Raw genomic sequence first — 24,044 nt, 5'->3', positions numbered from 1 at the left:
TGAGGAAAGGCCAAAAGATCAAGGGTTATTTGGCCTGAAGAAGTGAACACTGGAGGGGGGTTAGTAGGGAGGGAGGGGGGATTTCATAACTTGAGGATAAAGATGGACTTTTCTCTGTGACCATAGGAGACAGGGTTAGTAACAATGGCCTCAAACTACAGCAGAGGAAATTTAGGTTGCAGATTAGGAGGAACTTTTTGATTATGAGGGTGAGCAAGCATTGGAACAAGCTACCTAGAACAGTGGTCTCCAAACTTTTTTGATCACACACCTCTATCCGTAAAGAAATTTTGAGCACGCACCTCCAATATATGTATATTTATATAAATATACAAATAAATAGAGGTTCTAATATTTTCTTCCTGTACCCCAATGGATCGTCTTGCGCACCCCCTGGAGGGTGCACACCCCACTTTGGAGACCACTGACCTAGAGAAGCTGTGGAATCTCCAGCCTTGGAAACTTTCAAAACCAGCCTGGGCAGACACTTGGCTGCTATAAGTTTAGAGATGTAGTTAGCCGTGTTAGTCTGAAGTCGGATAGAAGTCAGGGTAGTTATGCACCTTATGGACTAGCCAAAGTAGATTTTACAAACACAGCCACATACACATGCACACAAATAGACATACACATATAGCACAAGTTTTCATGAGCTGAAGCTCGCTTCATCAGATGCTCTGAAAGGACATGCAAAAAGCAGAGTATAAGGAGAGAAAAATTAGAACACAAAAGATAAGGGAAAGGGATAGAGATGGAGGAGGAGAGCAGCGCTGGTAAAGGCAAACAAACAAGCAGTAAACCCATAGGAACAAAGATAAACCAGGTAATGAGATAAGAATCCATAGTCCCTGTTTAAATCATGCTAAACACAATCCAGTCTGTGCATGATTTCTTATTCCACAATTTTCTGTTCAAATCAATTTTTAAAAGTTTAAAAGCCACTATCGGGTCAGCAAAGGAATGTCAAGGGAGGTTAAAGTGTTCTATCAGGTTCTTTGAGTAAATCTGATTTCTTTTATTAAACCAACTCAAATAGTTGGAAAAATTCTTCTTAGCAAGCTTTTAGGCACAAGCACCCTTCGTCAGGCTGAGGAAGTGTCTGCAGATGGTCTGTGCTCTTCCTGGATGGAGTGGTAAAGCAGCCAGAGGCCAGTACGTATGCAAGAAAGCCAGTGGGTTAAAATGTAAATTGAGGTGGTAAATTGAAGCAGCCTCTGGCTGCTTTACCACTCCATCCAAGAAGAGCACAGACCATCTGCAGACATGTCTTCAGCCTGAAAAAGGGTGCTTGTGCCCAAAAGCTTGCTAAAATGTATTTTCCCAACTATTTTGAGTTGGTTTAATAAAAGATACCGGATTTACTGAAAGAATCTTGTCTGCCTATGTCCTTAAGCCAACACGGCTACAACCTACACCCCTGTCACAAGCTTGTGTGTCTTTCTGTAGCTGATGTCGTTAATTCTGGTTTTCATGCATTCATGCATTGCCCAGTCTGACCAATGTAGACAGCAGAGGGGCACTGTAAGCAAGTGATGACATATATGATATTTCTGGTGTTGCAAGTCAATTAACTGAAGAAGTTATAATCTGTTGTATTTGGACCAGTGATAACGTGATCTGTATTGATGTTGGGATACAGAAGACATTTGGGTCTGTTGCAAGGCTTGGGTGAGACCGTGAGTTAGGTGACTTGTTGCTTGAGTGATGCAGTTTGAGGTTGGGAGGCTGCCTGTAAATCAGAACAGGTGTGTCCCCCATGACTATTTTGAGAGGTCATCATTTGCCTGATATGGTAACTAACTGTCCCTTTGCATCGAAGTCAGTAATGAACCAATGCCCCAGCTTGGCAGAGAGACTCCCAAGGTAATGGCTTTTAAATGAGATACAGAGGCCTACTTGAAGTTCCATCTTGAATTGTCACAACCTATGTACACCAAACTTTGATTCTCCTCCATGGGGCTGTGAGGGGGGAGAATCATACTATCGCAATGAAACTTAAGGGTCAGCTAGTCCAACTCCCTGCACAACTGCAGGATTTGTTATTCCCAGACAAATAGGAACATAGGAAAATAGGGCTGGAAGGGATCTCATGAGGTCATTTAGGTATCCTGCTTAAGTTAGGATCATCCCTGACTACAACCATTCCATGTATGGCCCCTCAGTATGCCAACAAATTTATGGCAGACCTTGAAATCCATTTTCTTTGCAGCTGTCTTCTCATCCCCATGGTCAACCGAAGGTACACTGACAACATCTTCATTGTATAGATACATGGGAATGAATCACTAGAGGAATTTCACCGGCACTTTAATAGTTTCCACCTTTCAGTCATGACTAATTCTGGAATACTCCATCCAGAAACGTCATCTCTTAGACACGGCCGTGAAGATTTATAATGGCCACATTGGCACCACACAGTATCAGAGACCAACCAATTGCCACAGCTACATTTACACCACCAGCTTTCATCCTAAGCACACCGCTAGACCCACCATCTACAGCCAAGCTCTACGTTATAACTGTATCTGGTCTGATCCCACCAACTGGGAGCAGGGATTTTTACAGTTACAATAAACCCCCAAACTCTAGCCAGTCAAATCAACAAAGCCAGACTTGGAGCCTTCTCTGACATGCTACAATATCAACACAGGGACAAGGATAACAGCGTTCCTCTTATTGTTACCTACAGCCCCAAACTTGAACACTTTAGACATATAATTAATTACCTCCAAACTGGAATTTCAAGGGGGAATTTCAAGTTAGTCTTTGTGTCTTATTTACAGGCCATTACCTTTGGAGTTCCTCTCCCAAGTTAGGTCATTGGTTCAGTACTGACTTACAAGCAAGGGGACAGTTAGTTGCTATAGCACTATTTTCTGCCATTTCCAGGTGTTAGGAAACTTCCTCAACCTTCTCCCCTAGTGGTTTTCAAGAAGAGACTGGATAAGTAGTTGTCTGAGATGGAACATGAAAGTGCATTTTGCATTTATTCAGGATAACACTTGTGGTCCCTTATGACCCTATAATTCTGTCATTCAAGTACTGACCAAGTCCTATTCTGTGTAGGGATTCTTTACTCAGAGAGTATGCAGAAAAGGGAGTGGCATATCAACTTCAAGGTGCAAAAGCAATTAATGTAAGTTAGAGTGTGATAAACTCCAGTGTGGATGCTCTCATTCAAGTATGAGGTGGACTTGGATCACTGCAGCTCTGTGGTTCTCAGCTTTGTTAGAATCAAGATGCTTCTCAGAAAATGCCAACTCTTAGCTTTCATTTGTTTTTTGCCTACAGAAAAATAGTGAAGTACTTCTGTTGCAGGGAACCCTCAGGAAGACCAAAGAAGGTCAAAAAGTTTTTGACACTATGGATTTCTATTTGAATCCTATTCTTTGGGTTTCTCTTGTGAACCCTGTGTAGGTGTTGGCACACGGAGCAGGGCTAATACTGTGCAATATCTCATGGCACCCCAGGATGAGGATCACTGCTGTAGCTTCATAAACGTTGACTTCACATATCATTGATTCACCTTAACTTTCCTGGGTTTCCTCATGTAGATGATCCTTTAGCTGCAGACCCTTCCGAAGCTGGAAAATACCACAGAAAGACAAAGAAGGTACCTCGTGTAAAGACACTTCATAAATAACATACAAAATGTGAGCAAAACCGACAAATGTTATAGAATTTGGAGTCACTATCAATAGCTATCACATCCCATTTAATCTGTTGGGCTCCCTCACATGTTACCAGCTAGTATCATGACCTTAAAATTATACACTTGTAGGTTTTTTATATTAATGAATTTAACTCTTCAGTGCCTTCAGTAGCACTGCTTCCTGAGCATTTTTAATTGACTTTATTCTTATGGAAATACAATCTGCCATTAATTTAACAAGATGGATTTGAGTCAGCGGTCAACCCAGCTGTTCAATCAATGAACTTGCGCAGTGCTTCTTATTGTTTTTGGTTGTAGATTAAGGAGTCCCTGGAAACAAAAACAGCAAAAACAATCCCGATAGTGAAACTTGCTACTTGTGTGGAAGTTCACTTCTGTGTTTTGTTAGCCTGCATTTGATCTAGTCCATACGAAATAAAATTTCTGCCTCTGCTTGACTAGCATTTTTTTAACACTTATTTTCATTGTTCTTTGCAAAAATAGGTGAGGTGGGAAGTTCTTAATTTGGGAATTCCAAACGAACAGATCAGATTTAAACCCAACACCAAATTAATTGGTTGCAGGCAAACTGTACCAGGCAGTTGTGGAATATGCTGTATTAATTTGCAATGGCAAGAGTTGATGTTACTAATTGCTTTTTTTACACAGTGGGATTGTTTTTACCTGCAATCTTTGATTAATAGATTGGTGGAAGCAGGACCAAAGAATGTTACTGCCTCCCAACCTCCTCCCACTTCAAAATGAAACAGTTTGCTGTTTGAAAAGTGCGTCCTGGCACATGTTACTGGAGTGAACCAGTAAGCACAGTAAGATGTGTTCCCTTAAAGCAGCAAACCTGTTAATGTATTTCTTTGAAGTCATACTGTAGAGAACCTGTTTTTAAAAAGGCAAGCCCCTGAAATGATCCTCAAGCCCGTCTAACAAATTTCCTATAACAGAAAGGTGTATTAGACTACAATAAACTGATCTGGTGAACACAGCCCTTTACGAGACTTGGGTGCTGTCCATTGGTTTGAAAATCTTGTGTATGCAAATACTGTGGAGCCCAGTGAAACGAGCAACTAACGGTATGCTTTTATCAAGTTTCTGACAAATATAGCTTGTGTTGCTGGCACTGGTGCTAGGTTTTTTTCCCCCCCGCTGGCTCATCATTTTGAGATGGGAGGGGGTGGAAAAACCCCCAGCCTCTTGCAGCCACAAATTGCACAGCTTCTTTATTTTTCAATGGTGCTAAAACACAGCTTATTTTATATCGATCATACCAAGAAGCTAGCAAAGTATAGTGTTAATTGGGTCCACTGGAATTCTTACCCCCTGGGACCAAGAGCTTCCTAGGCAGAGGAGGAGGAGGAGGAGGAGGGGTGGGGGGGAACCCACTGTGAGCTGCATAAAATGTAAGTGCACTAGACATCAAGGCTTTTGCCTGCATCGCTGGAAAGCAGGCAAGGCGATTTTTGCAGAATTTAGCAACTCCATTGTTTTGTTCTGGTGGGGGTTTTTTGTTTTTTTTAATACATTTTTTTTTCCTTTCACAGAAAGAAAAATAGATATATTTGTTATTTTTTCCTCCTCCTTCCAAAGCTGCAAAGCCCTGCTTTGAAAACTGCTGCCCCAGAGTGCAGTTGCCTAGCTGTCCTGTCAGCATTGTTCTAATGCTCATTCCATATGTATGTCACATAGAAGCTCTACCCTCCTCCTCCTTCTCTCCCCTTCCCCCAATCCATGCATTTGCTTTTTTTTTTTCCACCCTAAAGGCGATTTTTTTTTTTCCCGGGGAGCTTGCAAGCAGGGAAATTCAAACTGCATGATCTTCGGCTGTAGGTTAGTTAAATGGTTGAGACCAGTTTCTCCTAGTGAAAGTGTTTGTGCTATTTCGCCTCGCTCCCTCTTTTTATTATATAAACACAAAGGTTTTAAGAAACTAAGATCTGTAGTTCTTTTTTGTCTTTCCTCGTTACCGTGGCAGCATGTATCTTGGTTGCTGAAGAATGAAGCAGGCAGGCTGGAGTTTTTTTTAATGTTTAATGCTTTTGGGGCCACTAGAGAGGATTCCACAGAGAAATGTGTACAGCAGCGGTGCCCACTGAGTTTGTTACGCTTGTTCTCTGTGACTTCTTCTGACTCAAAGGTAAAGTCTTCTGTAATATTTTGGTTAAAAGTCTTCGTACGTTGTTTGTGCAATCCTGTTTGACATTTACAACTAATTGGTTCGGGAGGGAGGGATGGCTGGGAGGGGTTTATGACTTAAGTATTATAGATCATCCAAGTGAAGTGCTTTACATCTGGAGTAGAATTCTTATTTTTGGAAATTTTTCTTTTTTATTGCAAGTGGCTTCCCACACTTGATTCGGTGTTGACTGAGATATAAAGGTGAGGCATTAATACTGCTGCTTATCCTTTTTCTGCTCTTTATTCTCAATCTAAAATAGATGAACTGTCTATGTAATAGGTGTATGTGTGTCCAAGATGTGTGTGCGGGTGCGCGCATAATACTTTTCTGCATGTACAATTTCTCCTTTGTACTGTAATTGAATGTCCTCAAACATGCCTTGCAAGGTAAGAATGCCTTAGTTCAGCACATTGCAGTTTATGCTCGTTTAAAATTATTACTTGAATCACAGTGCATACTGTGGACATTTATTAGTTTCCACAGAGACCAGTTTAACTGGAGAGAGACATTTGTATTGTTTCTGTTTTATATCGTGCACACATAGGTGCTTAGAGAACTTCTGAAGTGTTTGTTTCTTCCTCTTTAAGTGTTGTGAATGATAATGGGAAAACTTTTAATTGTCATGTCTAGCAGAAATTTCAGGTACAGATGACAAGGGTGACACAGAAAAATCTCCAAGGTGCCTACACTTATCCTTATAGTCATAGGTCAGATTATGAATAAGAAGAATTATGTACAGTATACAGAATTATACAAAAATGTCATTGGAGTAGGAGGGGGTAGAAATAAACCCTTTAATAAACTCAGCAGCAGCAAATTCTGTCAGGATTGTATCGTTATGTTCTTTACACAGAAGAAGCCTGTTAAATGCATAACCTTGGTGTGGAAAGAATTTCTTTGCCTGTGTCCATTTTTTGGAAAAGCTCTTAATTCAGCAGGGGTTTTCTTGTATTATGAAACAGGTTATAGTTCTGCAGAATGAGTACGTACGTGCTGCCCATCAAGCCCATTAACTCCTATTTATTAATCTATTTATTTTGGTGCTTTGGTCCTATTTCTAGGGACTGCACTGCTTCCTTGGCTGTGTCTTATAACTATTGGTTCTTTGCACAGAAAACACATCCTTCTAAGTGCGTTCATCTTTCTTGCTTTAAAATGATCAGTAGCAGATTCAGCTGAGCAACCTCCTGTTCTAATTCTACTGTACCCTTAGTCTTGTCTAGGTATATTTTAAATAACTGGAGAGTCTTCCAATACCCAGTGATTTCTTTCTGCTGTTGTTGTTTCTCAGTACTCTAAAATCCAAAATGTTTGCAAGGGAACGGAGAGAAGAGGGGGGAAGAGGGATGTCCTATTTGAAGGCATGAATTTCTTTCTTTTCTGTAGTTGTTTGCACTGTCGCTACAAGATGGGTTGGCTATTTCCTCACACATGCTCTGAGGCTATATTTTCCCCGTAATCATTGCTTTGTATCAGTACTAAGAAAACAGCCATTTAGATAACAGGTTTCAACTGATGTCCCCTTTTATAGGGTAGAAATGAAGGAGCAGTAATAAGTTTTAAAAATTGGCATCTGCTAATTATGCTGCTTACAGATTGTGAGCTCTCTGCATGTCTTTCCTTGCCTTAATGTTGTTAGCATATTTTATCACTGGCAAGCAAAGGAAGGCAACTTGAACATTCGCACATAAAAGACGATGACTTGTGAAGAAACATGAAGTTTTTTATGTTTGTGTTCTGTCTCTGAGATTGGAGAGCATCATATGGCTGTATGTGCGCGTACCTCTGGGGAGATTGATTAAAGATCATTGAGACATTGAATTGTCTAACGATCACTGGGGGTTATTTTGACCCTGGCTGACATGAGCATGATATTCAGGCATAAAACTTAGTATCTTGAAACTGGGTAAAAACTTGAGTTCATCTAAGCCGCTAAATATATCTTGTGCTTCCTGAAGGAAAAATCTTTATTTTTAATGGACTGCACATATTTACATTAGGTAATTCTTTTGATTACCTAACGCTAAAGATGCAAATATGTTGCTTTCAGTAAAGACAAGGAGTTTTCTGTCTACCTCATAGGACAAGATTGGCCCCTGGCTTTTTTCACTATAAGACGCCACAGTATGATTGTCTGTTGATCTAACAGTGCGTGCTTTTATCGACTGAGCCAGAGGCCCAAGTCCAGGAGGCAGCAGCCAAGGATGCATAAACATCTTAGACGGTTTAGCCACTAGAGGGCAGAAAAGAGCCATACTTGGTTAGTACGGAGGCTAACGAGGAGTATGTCTACACTGCAGACTGGAGTGCCCTGCAGAGATCCCCGAGGTCTCTTCAATTTAGTAGTCCAGGTGTCGCGGTATGGAACTAAAGCAAGGGCTATTTTACACTGATTCGTGCTCTGTGCTGCCTGAACTAGGCTCCTGCCAGCACTTGAGTAGTCTGAGCATCTCTTCTGTACTAGAATGTGCAATGTAGACATACCGGGCACGAACGGCTGATTAGTTCTCTGTAACCTGCTGCCTTGCTCTGCACAGATTGCATGTCATTAACACTACTCTTGTACTTTGAGGTTATCTGGTTGAAGGGTTGTACCTCTCTTTTGCAAACATACACCACATATTATGAACAATTTGTGAAAAATAGGAGAGTAGTTCGTGTTATATCTGTAAAACCGCTTCGTGCTGTCTACTAAAGGACCCCCCACACATACACACCCTTCTCCCTTTACTGTCACCCTATGAGGTTGTTTTGGTTCTGCGGTTCAGCCGATCTGCAGTAATTGGTGGTAGGGTAACTAGGTTATAGGCATCGGCCTGATGACTGAACTGATGAGTAAAAGGGCTAGGGAGGGTTGTTGATTCGAATCTAGTTCTGGATGGTAATAAGCCAAGGTTGCTAACTGATACTGATGATTTGACATCTCTTGGATGCAAGTTCATGGTCTAGTTTTTAATGGGCATATGTCCATGTTGCAAAGCAGCCACTAGAGTAAGCATGAAGTAGCGGTGGTGGTCTGAACAGCAAGGAGAAGGATTGGCTAGAGATGGAAGACCTTCCCAGCCATGCTTCATTCAACCAGGTTTGAGTCTCATTGGAAGAGCAGTTTGTGAACCGTGTGCACAGAATTTTTACATGCTTCAGTTTTGTCTCTATCGCTTAAATATGGGCCTAATTTTGTTGAAGAAAATGTCACAGTTTTGGCCTCAAAATGGGGCTTTGTGGAAATGTATGTTCAGGGAAAACAGATTTTTTGTAATGCTGTGTTAATGCTATCCCATTTCACATGCTTTTAGTCTCTTTCCAAAAATTATCCACATGTAGACTGTGAATTTAGGACCTTTTATGAGTGCTGAGGGGATGAACTTCATCCTTGGCCTTTATGAAGAGCGCTATCGAGTCAATGGGGCTGCCTGTGAGAGCAGGCGGTATAGGATCAAGCCTTAATTCACAAAGAGGATTCTTTGAAAGCCTAAAAGGAGCTTTACTCTTAAATTCAATGAGGTTTGGAACAGGCCTAATAAAGCACGTAAGCATGTGCATGCGCATGCACACACACAAATTGGGGGCCATGTGTTGAAGGCAGTTTTCTAAACTTAGGTTAAAATATCTTTCACCGTGAGTCCAGTGCCTGTTGAAATCAATGAAAAATAGCTATGAATGTCAGTGAGACTTGGATCAGGCACCATAAACAGAAGAGGATTTTTACTGTTACTCCCCCCCCCCGCCACACACCTCTTCTTTCTCGGTCCCACAAAGGAAATAAAATTATCTGATGTTCTGTATGGGAACATTGGTCTAAATGGACACTGTGAAGTGACCTAAAGACAGGCTTATTGTATACATAAAAAATGCAGGGTTTGGTTGTTTGAACTGCATTAGCATTAGAATGAAAGCTTGCATGGTGAGTTAGTTAAGGTGACCATGCAGAACTTTGCGGGGTGTCTGTTCCTTGGAAATCCAAAGAGCTGGGAATTCTTCTCCGAGCTATAAATAAATAAATCTGTCTCCTGAGCAATTAATGCACACAGAAGACTGGGCAACATTTAAGCTTTTGGGGCTATTTAAAAAAAAATCTATTTGGTGCCTTTGGTGGTATATTTCAGGTTTGTTTGTTTATCATTTGGTTATTTTAGCTAAAAGAACTTGATAAGTAAATTTTCATTATGGCACCACACTGAGGTTGAATCCTACACTAAATGTAGAAATGCCTTGCACTGAAACTCTCTCTTTGAAACATCTTGTCTTTCAGAAATATCCATGAATCTCAGGCAACTTAACATGGAGACTGCCCTGCAGCGTGGGAAGTCCTGTCATTCTGGCATCCTGCTAGTGTTAGTTGTCTCTCAGACACCAAGCTGATTTGCTTGGAATTCATTAACAATGATCCATATAGGGTGTGTGCACATGTAGTGAGTTATCACTGGTGTCACTTTTGGAGCTTACGTACACTGATGTATGTTGTACCCTGGGCAGAGCAGTCAGCTTTCCTCACGTAGCTGCCCACAGTAGCTATTACTACAAGACTTCACCGGTTGGTAGTGGTGGGCTGTTAATACTCTATTTGCATTGAGCAAATGGGTACCCAAGGAGGAAATTAACTAGCGATGCAGAGGCAAAAACCATACATGGGCAGAAAATTATTCCTGACTTTCCACAGAGTTACGTGTACTCCAAGTAGTGTGGCTTAAATGGGTGTATGGCTGTATGTTGCATGTCTGCTCCCTGTTTACTCCAATGGAAAAGGCAGGCTAAACTGATATAAACATGCCTTGTGTTTGCATCCACAGAGCTTTTCATCCAGGGATCTCACAGTGCTTTGCAGGCATAAATTAAAGCTCATGACAGGCCTGTGAGGCAGATACTCATTAACAACAAATGAGTAAGATCAGAACTACATATGGTTATGATCATATTGATACAGAGTTAGAAGGTGTCTCTGACTCATGTGGTTCAGTTCCTTGCACACATGCAGAATTTCTGAGCAAATCCAGACAGAGGTCTGTCCAGAGTAGTTTGTAACAAATGTTGGCTGGCTAACGTGTAAAGATTCAGTGGTGCTATGGTTGGGTCTTCTCTTACTGTAATCAGGAATCCCCTATGCAGGGGTCAGAAACCTTCACAACAGCTTGGTCCTAATGGGTTAGATGGCTGGAGCGCTAGATATTCCACCAGTAGCTGCTTGTGGTGGTGCATTCTTCTGCAAAACTTACAAAGGTTGGGATATATAAAGTTCCATATTTTGGTGTGTTTGGCAGCTGGATAAAATCTCCTCAGAGGTTAGATCCAGTCTGTGGTCCATATGTTGCTGACCTGTAGCCTGTGGTCATTAGTGTGTTGGAAAAATCCCCTTAGGCTGGTACTCCAAATGGGTTTGTTAATGACTGATAGTTAGAGACTTACTATGCAGATTACTGGAGAAGCAGAGGCCTTCTGTGAGTTCCTTCCAGGCCAACAAAGGAAAACATGTTCTTTGACTAGAGTGCTATTTTTCGTAATATTTACTAACAAAAGACAGAGTGCAATGTCATAAGATGCTTCCAATAAATCTTTATCAACTACTGTGAGACTAAGTCACTGGACCTCCATGCACAGGAAGTCTTGGCAGCTGCCATTTTTTACTTATTCTGACATGTTGAGGTGATCTTCTAAAGATTAAGTAAGGGAGATACTTACTTGAGTGGAGTCTTTTGTGGTTTTTGCCTGAGTCAGTCTTATTGCTAGGCAGGAAAAAAAAAAAAAAAGAGGATTAGTAATGGAGAAATGGATGAGCTAGAAGAGAAGTGCAAGTGGGGTTGGAATTGGCTTGCTTATTTGCTTCAAGAGTTTAGATGTGCCAGGATGAACATCACAAGATCCTTGAGGAAGTCAGGAGACACTAGCCAAAGTGGGGTTCTGGAGGAAATTTTAAAACATTCAGTAATTTTGGGGCTATGAGTTTGGGACTACAGCAGTTAAGGTCAAAGGTCTGCTTGAGCTTAGTGGCCCACTGGGACAGCGTGGTTTAGATGTGCTGGTTTCTGTATCCAGAGGCAATATGGGGATAATATGGCTAGCATACTATCCATCTTCCCATGACTCCATCCTGAATGACCAGGTGTCCATGTATAGCTAGGTCAGCAGCTGGGTGGCCTTCAATGTGCTTCTCTAGTAAGGTTTAAATTATGCCTCCGGAGCTCAGCAAGACCCCTTATCTCCTTAACCAAAATACCACACCACACAGAATAAAGTACAAGAAATAACAATGTGATACTGTCACAGGGTGGGGCGCGGCACAGGGGCAGCCGTGATCCCCCTAGCGCCCCCACCATGCCAAGCAGGGCGACTCAGCACCCTCTGTCTTGCCCGCCACGTCTTTGGTCTTAAATAGTTCTCTATGGGAGGCTGCCTAATTGTCCTCTTGGACACGGTGCCCAAGTGTCTCCCGTCCCCTGTCCTGGGTGTACCGCCTTGGTGCGCCCAGCCTTATGGGCCACGCGTGCCTCCAACCTCCCCTTTAGCACGCCCCAAGCCTCGCAGCTGTACCAGATGTTCTTGTGTCGTGTACTCGCCCCTCCCGGGCTTCTGTTCCCCTCTCGCCCTTCCTGGGCCTCTCTCCTATAAGCTCCCTCTCGGAGTTTTTCCCAATACAAGCACCCGTCTCCCGGGGCCTCTCTGATATATGCGCCCCTCTCTGGGCTGGTCAACCATACACGCAGCCCTGCCTGGGGCTCCTGCCTGCACGCTCATCCCTGTACGGCTTCTAACCGTGCGTTCAGCCCTATCCGGGCTCCTAGTTGCGCGTTCGTCTCCGTCAGGTCCCTATCTGCACATCTGCCCCTCTCCAGGCTTACTCTTGCACGCCTGCCCCTCTCTGGGACTTCTACTGCGTGCCCGCCATTCTCCAGGACTTTGTGCCAGGAGGAGACCACTTGCTCACTCTGGAGCCTCTTGTCCTGATCTGCCCTCTCTGGGGCCTGTGCCGCGCTGCCCGCGCTCCTTGCCCGCACTCAGGCTTCCCAAGTTTGGGCTTGGGCAGCCTTAGCCCTGCCTGGCCCCCAGACCCGCCTTCTCGGGCCTAGCTCGCGCACCTCCCACGCTCGGGGCTCAGGTGGCCCGTGGCCGTGCCTGGCCCCTTAACCCTTTTCTGGGTCATACGCCCTACGGGCAAACACCACCCTCACAGGCTGGGGTCTTTACACCCCACACACCGTGCCTTTCCGGCGCTCACTCACCGTACCAACTATGGTGGCAATCGCTGTGTCGCCCTGGCACCAAACAGCTATGCCCGCTTCAGCACTGAATAGCTGTGCCACCCCAGGCACCACTCTGTTGCCCACACAGGGCACTGGGAACCCCCACGCAGCTGGGGAGATCCTGTGAGGCCTCCTCACGCCCCTACAGCCTCACCCGGTCCTCCGGTATTCACACAAACAGCCCTACCGCAAAGCAAAGCTACCAGCCCACCGGCTCTAACTCAAAACAAGCCTACCAGCTATAACATAAGGGTCCAGGCCCAAACTGGCCCTCTTGCAAAGGCGTCTCCATCAGGCTTCTCTCTCCCCTCACCATGCTGTGGCCCCGTAGGTGCTCAGGCTGCATCGCTCGTCTCTGCTCTGCTTGGCTCTCCTGCAGAGCTCCTACACCTCAGGCTGCCAAAAGGGAACTGCTGCTAGGCTTTGGCCTGGGCTGTTTATAAAGGCCTAGCCCTGCCCCTTTCCGGTCATGTGACCAGCCTGATTGCTCCGGCAGCCAACACCTGTGCTGCCTTAGGGAGCTTCAGCAGCCCTTATTCCTACTGTCAGTAGCAGGCACCCTAGTGCCCTGCTACAGATACATTTAACAAAAAAACCACGTCTGGAGACAGTTTCAGGAAAAAAGGATTTGCTGGAGGAAGCTATGCGTATCAGTTCTCTAGCCTTTAAGAGTTTTTTGATATAGTAATTTACTAAAAAGATTCATCAGACAAGTTCAGTAAGTACAGTGAAAAGATGAGCTTCAGAACGTGCACAGATGAAAAACCAGTTCAGATAATGAAGAGGCAAGGTATGTATGAGCCAAAGCAGTTTGAGGGAGGGGAAGGGAATCAGTGCATAGTGGCAAGCATCAGCAGTCAGACCAGACTGTTGAATTTCTGTAATGATAGCTTGGAAGAAGTTAACATATGGAACGGAAACAAAATTGATTGACGATGATGACAGAGAGGCAGAGAAACAACAAGATTCTCACAATGATGATCTTAAATCAGAGGTGTTAAATTCACTTTGTGTCCTGGGCTGTATCTGGCCTGTGGGGCTCTTTGTGGGCCAGGTCTACATAGGGACAGGAGGAAGCTGCAGCATTGGTTCCAGCTGCAATGTGAAGCTTGTGATAGCAGCAACAGCTCCGGCTCCAATACAGAGTACGCTGTAGCAGCCATAGCTCCTACCATGTGCCTGGTGCCAGTGCCAAAGCAGTGTCCACTGCATGCACCATGCTGCAGTGGCAGCTCTGGTTCCAGCACATGATGAGGGTTGACAGCTGGGGAGGTAGGATTGCTTAAGCCACTGGAGGGCAACCAGGCCTGTGCCAGCCCTCACTTACCCTCCTGCTGCCGATTGCCATGTCCACTGGGGCATGTCACCCCACTGCCCACACTTGTAGTCCAGTGAGCTGGATAGAACGATTCAGGGGGCCAGATTGAGCCCACAGATTGTAAGTTTTACACCCCATCTTAAATGATACAAAAGACCAAAACTGAACTAACTAGAGAGGCAAGGCAGATAGTTCGCGTCCCGAACTGAAAAGAGTTATAAGGCTGTGAATTGCCTGTGGAAAAGGGTGTAGCTTCCAAAGGCCAAAAATGACAAAACAACAAGTGGGAAGAAAGATAAGGATAGCAGCTGCCAGCACTCCAAACATATTAGCATAGCACCCAATAATAAAATAAAATATTAATAAAAAACCCCAAACAGAATATCATGAGTGAATAAGACTTTGGATAGGAATTTGAGCTGTGTTTTTCCAGTTCTTGGCAATCCTTTCTGTAGCTCACATTTAGAAGGTTGTCGGCAGTTCTGGCTACAAACTGCTGTAAAGGGTATTAGAGAGATGGAGAAGATACAGGAAAAAATATGTTACAGTTCTACAAGGATCTAAGGGCCTTCTTGCACAGTAATTTTGGGCAGCTCCTCAAGCTCTTAACCCCTAGGTTGTCTGCACATTAGGACTTTAAAGTGGTTTTAAGCACTTGTTACGTGGCCCAGAGTTATGCAGGATTCTCTCTGATTGGCACTACCCAGCTTCTCTTCCATTAAGGTGTGGCCACTCTCTACTGTGCGCTGCCCAAATTGAAGTCCTCCGGTATCCCAGGATCTCTTACACCCCAGCCCATAGAGCCTGTCTTGGCTCACCAGCCTTCTAGTAGCAACTCACAGCTACAGCTCCTAGCCCTGCCCTTGCTTGCCAGGCCTCTAGTGACAAGTCACAGCTGTGCAGGTGACAGTCACTAAGGGTATGACTGCTCCAAACTCCAAGCCAGCCGATTGCTAAGCCAATTAATGCTTGTGCGGCTCACAGCATAACATGTAACAAGGCCCCAAAGGTCATGGAGAAAGATGAGCTTCTTGGGGCCCCTTACTGAAGAAGTTGGAAGGTACATACACTTCAAGGCTGTGCCAAGCATTGCAAATAGTGGACACCAAAGTTCAATAAAGCTGAACGGCTGAGTCAGGGAACATACATGGAATTTCTGTAGATGAAAAGGTTGTTACATAGAGTAAGCTACCACAGATGCCACAAGGGCAAGCAAATGTTTCCTAAATTGAGCCTGAGAAAGCAGAAATACTCTGCTGAAGGTACATATGCTAACCTTGTTCACCAAATGTGCCAGTCAACTCCACAACAGCATCCTCATCTTGACACTGCATGAAATGAAGATGTGAGCAATAATTTGTTTTTAATGGCTTTTTGATGATGCCCCTCTAACTGCTCAGAACATAGTGGTCAGAATTTCAAACTGCTGGGCTCCTTAGAGCTACAGTAAAAGCTTATTGCATTTCTTCTGGCACGTATCTTGGCACCACTTGGAAATCTGAGGAGAAACAAAGCTGTCTTTCTCACTGGCTGCTTCTTGCAGAGATTTAAATGATGCTCAGAATTAAAGGGTTTTGAGCAGCTCTCATGAAGGTGGTTAACAGCTTCATGAGCATATCTGCTGTGTGACAGCACACAGTGATTCTGTAACAAGATGCTAAGAAGGGTCTGTTCATACCAGCAAAGTGCCCGTCAACAGTGATGGGTGGGCGGCGGCGACAGAGCGCCACCACCCACTGCCCCGTGCTGACGCCGCTCCACATCCAGCTGCACGCAGCGCCCTCCCCCGTGTCCAGCCCTGTGCACCCCCCCACACACATCAAACATACACCTACCCACACCCACCCAGCCACCTGCCACACCCACCCAGCCACACGCCACACACACATGCGTGTGCCATAGGGTGCCGCATGGAGAGTGTGCACAGTAGATGTGCCCTGCCCCACAGCCACATGCTGCATTCAGTGGGCACTGCCCACACCCCCTTGCCTGGTCCCCTTGTGACACCTTGTGAGGCATGCCAAGCCCCGCCCCCCCCACAGGGCTGTGCACCACGCCCCCACCATGGTTGCAAGCCACGCCCCCAAAGGGCTAGTCCCTGCAGCAGGGAGCACAGCCTGGCCCCGCCCCCACCTCCACCTGTCTCTGCTCTGTCCTAAGGCTCCAGGCCACGTGTGCGCAGTTTGCCCAGAGCGTTACAGACAGTCAGGTGGAAGTGGTAAGGCTTTTATTATACCAGAATACAGCAAGAGAAAAGGATCCTTTCCTTAAAGGTAGTTTGTTAGCTTTTTCCAAGCTGTACCATGTTTAAACTATCAGTGTGTTGGAGACGCTGACAGTTTTCACACTAATAAACTCTCCAGTAGCGCTGGAATTTACATTCTTGGTGGTGATTTAGGAGATTCGTTTATGCAGTACTTTCTAACTTCATTACAACACTGTTTCCTTGGATACTGAACATTTTGCATATCATTATAAGATAAATGTTAAAGATGCTGGATTGTTCTAATGGTTTAATAAACTTTTTTTTTTTCCATCTTAGTTCATAAGTGATTTTTATTTTGCATATTAAAGGAGGAAAATGAGAGGTAGTTACTTTGTCCTCTACTCTGTGCAACTTGATTTGAGCCAAGAGGAGTTTGTTTCATAATATGTGAAAACTTCGCATATTGTTTGTGGCATTATATTTCTGACCAGGTTTTAAACAGGAATTGAAGTGCCACTATTCACTGTTTAAATTTATGGTGTTTGGGAAGACTTTAACCAAACTACAAAGAAGCTGCCTAAATGCTGGGTGGTAAGGAATATCTGTTGTTTTTTAAACATGTCACCTCAGAATATTTTTGGGGTTTTTTTTCCTCCTCATTGGTCTGTCTGCATAGCATTAAATAAACTTTCTGATGCCTGGGTAATTTTAGGTTTTAGTTTCTTGAAACTGTTCTTGGGTTAGTTGGGAAGTCCATATATGGCATGTAGTTGTAGATATAATTCAGAATGTTCAAACCTGGGTTTCTAATCTAGGCAATTAAATCTATAGTATGTGCTCCTTTATTCAGAAATGCATAATTCCCCTCACTTCCACTAAACTTGATAGAAACTCCTTTGCAAATCAGGCCACTTTTATTTAGGAGGCTTACTCTGATACCTTGAAGCGACCATTTTCCCCATGTTGTATTTTTGCTTTTCGTGTGAGTGTGTGTGTTTCTAGATTTATTGATAGAGCAGTAGCTCTCTATTACATAATGCACACATCAGTTGCATTTACTGGAAATGATATGTATTTATGTACTTGATAAATGTTAAAAGAGCTCATTTTTGGGAAAAATATTTTTACATGTCAAACAAAATTGATGTTTAACTGTTCTTTCAGACCACTAAGGGCTTAAGAATATCCCCAGACACAGTAGAGCAATAAGGATTTAAACTCTTAAATGGCTTTAGGTGACAAAAACTGGGTAGTTCAGTGAAGTATTATTGCAGTTGGATTCCAGTGAAATGAGCTGAATATATTTATACATATTTCTAAGGCGGTCACTTGCCTAAAAACATTTATATGGGAAAGCCAGCAGTGTTAGTATTAGAGACGCTTCTCCAGTTCCCTAAAAACACTTTCCTTTAGACAAGCAATATATCATAGTTCATCTAATGAAATAAAATCATCATCTCAGAGACACAAAATATAGAGAATAATACAATAGCTTTTGGACATAAATTCCTGGGACAGGTGCAAGATGGTGCTTTTTCAGTACACTCAGCTTTATTGAAATTCTTTGCCGTGTGGCTTTCAAATGCCAAGAGCTATATAGAGTGTTTCCACATAAAGGAGGCAGAGAAATATGGTCTGCCTTGTTTTTCTTTTTCTTTTATCCATAGAAGTTAACTTTAAAAATGAGTAATCCCCATTTTTTTCAGTATGTAGTTTTAATATTGCAAATTTGTTGTGGAGCTATAACATTGCCACTTTTGTACCACTTTCTTCTTGTTCTTTGCTAGAGTCGCCAAAGTACCACAGAAGCTAATGTCTCAGTCTTAACTCAAGCCAAGTTCCTTATGACTTTAAGTAGTGTTTTGCCTGAGTTAGAGTTGATAGAGAAATAGAATAAGTGAGTTATTTGGTGTTCAACACAACAGTTTTGGGTAGAGAGGAGGTTTGTATTTTAATATGTAAAACATATCTTTCCATAACACCTTCTGTAATCTAAGCAGCCATTAGTATGAACAGGTGGCACTAACCATCCATTTTCAGGTTGGAGCAGCAGCACCCCTAAAAGCAATTAGAGCATACCAGTTTCCCAATCTTTTCTCATGAGTTTGCTGCTTTTTTGAAAATACAACCCAAAAGAGAAAATGGTGTGCAAATCCTGGTTGTGACTGAGGGAATGCATCATGGTTTTTTTGTACGGCTTGTGCAAAGGAAACATGAGCTCACCCTGTTCTCGGGACTTGTGTACAGTTATGTTTCCCCTGGTATAAGATAATGTATGAACAGTTCCTCTAATATAGCTGGTAACACTAGAGGTGCACTGTTACGTTGGTCCATATTGTATTGACGCCTATAAAAGGAAAATTCACATTATCGGCAATCATCTTTTTTTGGCTGAGTGGTCAATAATGTCACCAATAAAAGACACATGCATGGGTGTAGCCCCCCCCCGCCCCCAGTGCTGCCAGCACCTGCTCCAAGCACAACTCTGGCCCAGCCTCCCTACCAAGAAGAGCCCAGTGCTGCTCTCAGCTCCAGCCTGAAGCACCAGCCTCCAGCAGGCAGCCTGTCCAGACCCCATGCACATATCCAGGGGTCATGCCCCTGTGCCTCCCCTAGGGATGCGTGCAGTGGTGGGAGTCACCCCTGCCCTACCCCACATCCCCAGATGAGCCGCTTGTGGCTCCGTCCTATGTCTCACCCCACTCCCTCACTGTGGAGGGCTGATCTGCCTCCCCCATGCCCCTCCCTCGCCCCACAAACTTATCAGCCAGATGCTGTGTCGAAGCTGCCACTTTCCCCCCTGCACCTGCTGCCACTGCCTTTCTCCTGCTGCTTCCCTTCCTTACCTGCCTGCTGCCACTGCTCCCCCTCTGCCTGCTGCTCCCCCTCCCACAGCTCCCTCCCCACCTGCCCTTCAGCTGCTTTCCTCCCTGCCTACCTGCTGCTCCCCCCCACCTGCCCACTGCTCCATGCAGTTCCCGGCTGCCTGTTCTCATCAGAGTCTTCACTCTCAGATGGAGGGAGGTGGGGAACAGCCCCAGGGGTGCCAGGTTAGAAGCCTTTGCTTTGTAGAAGCTTCCGGCTGGGGTGGGGATGAGGTGGAGCTGGGCAGGCCTTGCTGCTGCTGGGTCCTGCCTCCAGGTCCTCCTGGGTCCTGCTGCTACTGGTGCCTTGTCATCTTTGATAGGCAGCCATGGGAAGATAATAATTAATTTTATAATTTTTTTAGGGTCCTTGCAGGCTGGAGAGAATGACCTGGTGGGCCAAATCTGGCCTGCGGACCATATTTTACCCACCCCTGTGCTAACGGCTTTAACTTAACTGCTTTTTGTGCACCAGAGTGCCAAAAAGGGAGCAGCACAGATGCCCGAGTAATATAGAAGTTCTCTTTCTACAGTAACACCCCTTAGGCCAGCAGCTGGGAAGGGATAGTGTTAGAAATGTCCCCACCATTGCAGAGTGATGCCCTCCATTAGCTTCTAATGCAGCCTTCCAGCCAAAACACGTCCATGGGATGAAACTGACACAGAGGATGTGGCTTAACATACGTAGCCTGCTAAAGAGAGCTCTTCTGAGTCACATACACGACTCTGATGCATCTAGCATGTGGCAATATGGTGCACTGGCACCTCTTTCTCAATTCCTTCCTGTTCTCTATCATCTAAATTTAGATTACAAAGATAAGTCTGTAGCACTTTCAGCTGTTGTAATCCCTTGAAAATGTACAACTGGTGCAGTGACATCAGTCTGCATGTAGAGACTATGGAAAAACATGTTGGAGAGATGTGAACTGCCTCATTCGTATCAGTGAGGGCTAAGTTAAATATTCAGTGTACTGTACGGTCCAGTGATAGCACGTTTAAATGTCAACATTGTTAACAGTTCCACTGCTCATTGAAGCATGTAAGGAAGAAGGAGGATCCTGTGGTGATGATCTATTGAGGCAATCTATTGTATGTGACAGGTCATTTTCATACCACAGCTGAGTGGGCTTCTAAGAGTGCTGTCACTCTTCGTATACCCAGAGCCAGGAGGATCCTAGCAGACCTTAAAGAAACCCAGTGAATTTGAGAAGACCAAGGGAGACCTTGGGTCCATTTGGACTGCAGTTAGGAAGAACCATAGCCAAACACTTGGCTCAGATGGTTTAGTCAGGGGCTAGATTAGATGACCTCATAAGGTCCCTTTTTAGCCTTACTTTCCTCTGGTCCTTATCCTAAGGACAGTGCATTATCAGCATCTGTATGATCTATTTAGTAGCATCTTGGGTGGGTGAAACTTAATTTGTGATCAGACCTTGAGAGAGGATTACCACATTTCTTTTCTTCCAAGTCTGCCCTGTGGTCACAGATAATCACTGGCTCCAGGAAGCCACTGGAAAACAATAAGGTATGAAGGAGATGAGCTCTTTCACCGTTTTGCAGCTACTGTTTTCAGCAGTGTAATGGGGTCGTGCCACAATATTTTCCCCTCTTAAACTGGCTGTCATTATATGGTTAGCAGTTTCCATGCAGCAGGTTTTGAGATACTGCTGTAATTTCCTATGATGAGTACAGAGAATGAATACTGCAGTTTCTCACACACTACATTCTGGGTAAATGATGAGAGTTAAATACTAGTATCCTTTGTAAAATAGGGGAGAAAAATAATAGTGCAATGTTTTGCTTTGAAACTGTGACCTCTTGTAACATTGGTGAGCAGTTTTCTGTGGTGAAACTTTTCGGACCCAAACCTTGTTGATATTAGAAGCCAATGTAAAAAGACAGATGATTACATAGGACAGACACACCAAGGACCATGATTTCTAACCATGCCACTAGTTTGACAGGTGGCCTTTGGCAATTGGCTTAATTTGCTCATGTCTGTGTTGTGATCTACCAGATGAGAATGTAGCTGTTTTATTTACCTTGCAAGGGGATATACAGGGACTAGCGAATTAATAGGTGCCTAATCCCTATTTGTAAAATTGATATGGGCAGTCAGGAACCTTTGGTTTCACTCAGAGTCAGCAGAGGTAGGTGCTTTTGGAAAATGTCTCTATCTGTAGTAATTTTCAGGAGGTTGATAGGCTGGCTTGAAATAGTTACTGGTTTGCAGCCTGGTTAAATTTGAAGCTTTCCAGGCTGACTGTAGTGTTTGGCTTATTTAAAGCACCTTTCAAGGAGAAAGGATGCATGTTGTTTCATTTCTACCACTAATGGCACTTCATCATGCTGTTCCATACTAGTTCTCCATGCCGGTCTCCTGTTGATGCCTGAGAGAATTGCATGTCTCTTTCCAAAGAGAAGATATAGCAGTATTAATGAAGAATGAAAGAAAAATGATATGGTTTTGACACATAAAGCTGGCCTCTAAATGAAATTATACTCTTTTTAGGGTATTTCCATGAATGTTAAGTAATTTAAAGTTGCTATTCCAAAGTAGTTATCTAAGGTACTTATTAAGTGATGTTTTATATAATATCACACACAGTGGTCCCAATGAAGTAATCAGCAGTTTTGCATGTGTTTATGACAGGGCAACTATAGTGCTGGGAAAGGAAAGAACTGCAGGGTTCTGCATAACCTCCAGATTAGTCATGATGATATAGGAACACCTATCCTTCCAGTTGAAAGAGATATCTACCCATGTTTGGCAGGGGAGGGTGGCAGTTTATAGACTAACTTGCTCAGAGAAGCATAAGTTTTCACAGGCAACAGCCTTCATCAATGCTAAGGTACTTTGTCAGGTGCAACCCTGCCCTACTTGTCTACAGTTGAAGTCCATGATGTGTTTTGCTACTACAGACAATAGGTTCGCTCCTCAGCTCATTCAGTAATTTGGGATTTGTTATATATACATATTGATTTTCTAACATACCAACAATGAATACTGGTTGGGTTTTTTGGCAGGGTGGTGAAGATTGAGTGGAAAGGGGGAACCACCATGCAAACCCCCCCCCCAACACACACACAACGTTTTAAATACAAAACTCTTTTCCTTTGAATTTTGTGTGCAGATCCTGATATTGCATTGCACATGGAAGTGTAACAGTGGGTGAGGGAAAGGTGCTCTGTGGACTGAATTATGTAAGAATTGAAGTATTTAGATACCTTTAAAAGCAAGAGCTACTGCCCCTTAAAGAAGAATATCCTTTTCCTCTTAGTTTAAAGCCAGTAGGAGACACAAATATCTCTATGTGGTCTAGCCACTAGAGGGGACAAAAAGACATGCATGGTGTGCTGATTAAATATATATGATTTTCACTGAAGTCGGTGGAACTCCTGCACACATAAGAGCCGCAGGATTGATCCTTGTTCTCTGGAGCTAATTGGCAGGTTGCTGCTGTAGCATGGAAACAGTGCATTGTGGGTTGCCTAGCGAGTGTGGGGCTGACAAAGGAAAGGCTGGTTGGATTCCACCGTGCAATAAAAATAGTATATTTTGAATATTCCTTTTTGGGTAGTAATTGGATTTGATCTCCTTGCATGGATTACAGCACAGGTAATAATTACCCTGTATGACAGCCCAGCTTTGATGGGAAGCTCTGTTCCTTTCTGAGCTTTGGCATCAACTGTCTTACAAATGAGCTGGAAACCAGCTCTGTCAGCCTTTGGCTTTGCCTCCTTTTGGCTTAAGCTTGTCAACTCCCTTCCCTTTTTCTATTTTCCTCACAGCAGTCGAAACATGAATTCCACTTATTGGCCATATGAGAGAAACTGTGATGTGTTTGACCTGATTTATCTCTGCATTACTTCTTGCCCAGGCAGGTTAACAGATTTCCATTGCCTAAGCTGGATGTAATTTTAAAATGTAATGGAATAGCCTTTTCTATAAACAGTGTATGTTTAAACAAACCGGGTAGTCTCTGAATTTGTGTTATTGTTACTGCACAAGAAGTTGAAGAAAGGAGCAATCGTATTCACTAGTAATATGATAAGGGTACATCTATGAGGACAAAACAAAAATGAAAGTGGTTTTATGGGTGAACTTACTGCCCAAAGTTTTCAGTGTCTGAGTATTTTGAGGGCCTCCATAGTTGGGTGCCCATCTGCAGACTTCTGTAGAGGAGACTGGTTTTCAGAAGATTGGTGCTCAGCAGTCTCTGAAACCTGTTACAGTTTTTGAGTTCATCAACCCAAAAACAGAGATGCCCCAAATCACTAATAATCACCTGTAGAATAATTAGGTGCCTGTTTATGTTGGTATATTGTTGCCACTCAGCAGATGTTGGGGCACTGGAGGTTAGTTTTCTAGTGAGAGAACTCAAGGATGCACAGTTTATGCGTATTTTTAGTATGCTTTTTTGTACTGTATTTGATGCTGTGTGGACTGGTCTTTGCAGGCGGGCTATGGCCAGCTCTGGTTAGGCAAACACTCCTTTTAGGAATCTCAGTCAAAGCTTTGATGTCCAGTTCCCAGGGACTTGTTTTGCTCCAAGGATTGTCGTGCATGAGAGGTTA

General features: G+C 43.7%; 1 protein-coding gene across 5 annotated transcripts in view; it reads left to right on the top strand.

Annotated features, from left to right (window-relative positions):
* FAT3 (FAT atypical cadherin 3) overlaps positions 1 to 24,044 on the top strand; it is a 661,489-nt gene that overhangs the window by 82,982 nt on the left and 554,463 nt on the right. Inside the window, exon 1 of one of the 5 annotated variants that reach the window (XM_090030585.1) lies at positions 5,468 to 5,801. The exons of the other annotated variants lie outside the window; for them this stretch is intronic. The gene's annotated coding sequence lies outside the window, so the exon portion shown is untranslated. Of the gene's footprint in view, positions 1 to 5,467; positions 5,802 to 24,044 lie in introns of those variants that run through there. 5 annotated transcript variants of the gene reach the window in all.

The sequence above is a fragment of the Crocodylus siamensis genome, chromosome 1 (assembly GCF_052110815.1).
Source record: "Crocodylus siamensis isolate JL-2025a chromosome 1, ASM5211081v1, whole genome shotgun sequence".
NCBI lineage: Eukaryota > Metazoa > Chordata > Crocodylia > Crocodylidae > Crocodylus > Crocodylus siamensis.
Note: the sequence above shows the minus strand (reverse complement) of the source record. Positions and strands in the feature narration are given on the sequence as shown.